The following is a 2,720-nucleotide window of genomic DNA, read 5'->3' on the forward strand; positions in this document are numbered from 1 at the left end:
TCTGTGTGTGTATATGTGTGTGTGTGTGCAGGTGTGTCTGTGTGTGTATCTGTGTGTATCTGTATGTGTGTCTGTCTGTGTGTGTGCCTGTGCAGGTGTACCCCAGCATAAGTATGGGGGTCTAGGGGTAACTCCAACCATCCTTCCTTACCTTCAGCCTAGAAACAGGTCTCTTGTTCGTCACTGTTCAGCCAGACTAACTGGCCCTGGAGTTTTTGGTGATTCTCCTGTCTTTACCTCCCATCTCACTGAAGCAGCCCGGTGTGTCAAGCAACCATGCCTGGCTTTATGTGGATTCTAGGAATCTGAACTAAGGTCTACACACTCGTACGGCAAACATTTTACTCACTTCAGTGCAAGATGGAGCTTTTAAACTGTGGTGGAAGCTCCAGGTGGTGGTGGTGGTGCAAGGGAAGGAATTCTGTACAATACGAGCAGCACAAGCGATGGCCTGAAGAAGGAGCAAGAGTGGGGGACATGGTCAGGCAACCCCCCTTGGCTCGTCTTTGTTAGAATGTTCCAGTACAGGAGACAGGAGCTGGAAAGTGAGGTCAGATGGAAATGCCGCTCATGTCTACTTAAATGTGCTGAGAGCTGGGAAGCATGACCAGAGGGATGCTGGGATGATGTCATACCAAATCAGGGATAAAACTAAGAACAGGCATGAACTAGGTAACAGTCAGGAGAAAATGACTCCCAGCTCCACAGCACAGCAGTCTGGGATGAGTCTGTGGATGCGCCACATTGAGTCTGAAAACCTAAGAGACTGGCCTGAGGAGAAAGACGATGAGCCCTGTTGTTGAGTGTGATGCATTTGTGAAATATCCAAGAAGAAATAGCCTCCCGGGCAGGTCGCTTGAAACTTCTGGGCTTCCCCTGTCCTGGTTGTAAAGTGCCCTTGTCCCGGGGACTTTTAGCAGAGAAGCCTCCTATCTGTCATCTTTGCATACCTCTTACCTGTATCGGCAGCTGATGGGAGGCTGGGACCACTACTCACCTGACCAAGCCAGCTTAGTCAGTCAACAGGGTTTCGAGGGAGGGAGGGAGGAAGGATTGAAAATGAAAGACAATTAGATAAAATTATAACATGAAGCAGCTTTACTTCTCTCCAGCCTGCTTTTATATCATGGTCTTCTGCCCGAGCAAAGAAGCTCCTGCTGCCTTCAGAGGATGTCATCAAACGCTGACCCAACTGTTTGCAAAGGGATTCTTATCCATTCACCGCACTGTTTGTGTTGTGGGGGATGTTGGTTGGTATTCCTGTCAGAGGGGTCTGCTGACACAGAGGCGCCTGCTGTCTGCCTCAGGAGGGATCTCAGGGTCAGCCAGGGTCATGGCATTTCACCAGAAGGAGCTGGCGTGGCCCACCTTGTGTTGTGCATGGGGCCTTGAAAGAAGCTGGCTGAAAATGGCCCTCCACACTTTGGGTCTGCCTTCTCAGCATCCACTGTGTATCCGCCCATCTCCAGGGACCAATAGACTGCAAGCCCACACGTGAAAAACAAGCAGCTGGCCCCGGGGGAACTGCTGGCAGAGAGAGGCCACTGGACAGAGAACAGCAGGCCTGCCTCTTGATTGAGGACTGGAACTGAGCCCAGCCCTGCGGCTCCCTCTACTGGAGACAGGAGGAAAAGCAGGAGGGGAAAAAAGGACACAGGAGATAAACAAGGGCAGGACAGAGCCACACCGCGCGGAGGAATGTGGACTTTATCCAGCGGATATGAAAACACAAGTAACGTTATTACTTGCTAGTAGACAAAGCAAAGCTGGAGAGTGTGGAGGGAGGGGAAGCTCACTTCCACATACAAACACGATCTGAGCTCTGAATCAAAACATTATTGCTTCAAATATTTAGAAATAAAAAATATTTTAAAATATCTCTCGAAATGATCCTACCTGCCTTGAGTCAGGCAGTCACTGGGTTCTGGGTGAGCACAAAAGGCAGTGAATGACCTTACAGGCCTCCGTCTGAAAGGTGTCTCAGAAGATCTAGAGCCAACTCAGGTAGATACCCCATATCAACAGATGTGTCAATGGGCTAGAGAGACTAGTAGCTGACACTGCTTCCACTGCTCTTCCAGGGGACACAGGTTCAATTCCCAACACCCACATGGTGGTTCCCAACATCTGTAACTCCAGTTCCAGGGGATCCGACTTCATCTCATGGCCTCTGTGGACACCAGGCATATATGTGGTGAGCATACATACATGCATACATACACACACACACACACACACACACACACACACATACATACCATCAAAACATGCACACACATCAATTAGATAAAATGTTTAACAAAGGTGTGTAAGCAAATAGCTAGAACGTGTGTGGTATGATAGATGTTTTCCTAAATATTGGAGATTATGGTCTACATGGAGGATTGAGTAGCTTAGGATGCCCCAAAATCCCAGGAAGGGAGCATGTAAATAGGGCTTTGAAGATTAAATAGAAGTTTCAAAAATAGACGGCAGAGGCAGCACAACCTATAAAAGTAAAACAACTCTCTGGAGAGATCTGAAGTGACTCTTTGAGGAAAACCTGTGTGACAAGGGAAGTGTGGAGGGCCTGGCAGGGGAGGAGGACCTAGCAGGGGAAGAGGGCCTGGCTGGGGAGGAGGGCCTGGCAGGGGAGGAGGACCTAGCAGGGGAGGAGGGCCTGGCTGGGGAGGAGGGCCTGCCAGGGGAGGAGGACCTAGCAGGGGAGGAGGGCCTGGCTG

The 2,720-nt window shown here is 50.0% G+C and overlaps 1 long non-coding RNA gene across 1 annotated transcript in view; it reads left to right on the top strand.

Annotated features, from left to right (window-relative positions):
* Window positions 1-1,877, top strand: part of LOC114613862 — a 6,290-nt gene extending 4,413 nt beyond the window's left edge. The window contains exon 2 of the long non-coding RNA XR_003710239.1: window positions 1,113-1,877. This is a non-coding gene — a long non-coding RNA (uncharacterized LOC114613862). The remainder of the gene's footprint in view (window positions 1-1,112) is intronic.
* Window positions 1,878-2,720: the final 843 nt, after the last annotated feature.

This window comes from Grammomys surdaster, unplaced genomic scaffold (assembly GCF_004785775.1).
Source record: "Grammomys surdaster isolate TR1022 unplaced genomic scaffold, NIH_TR_1.0 130, whole genome shotgun sequence".
In the NCBI taxonomy this organism is placed as follows: Eukaryota; Metazoa; Chordata; class Mammalia; order Rodentia; family Muridae; genus Grammomys; species Grammomys surdaster.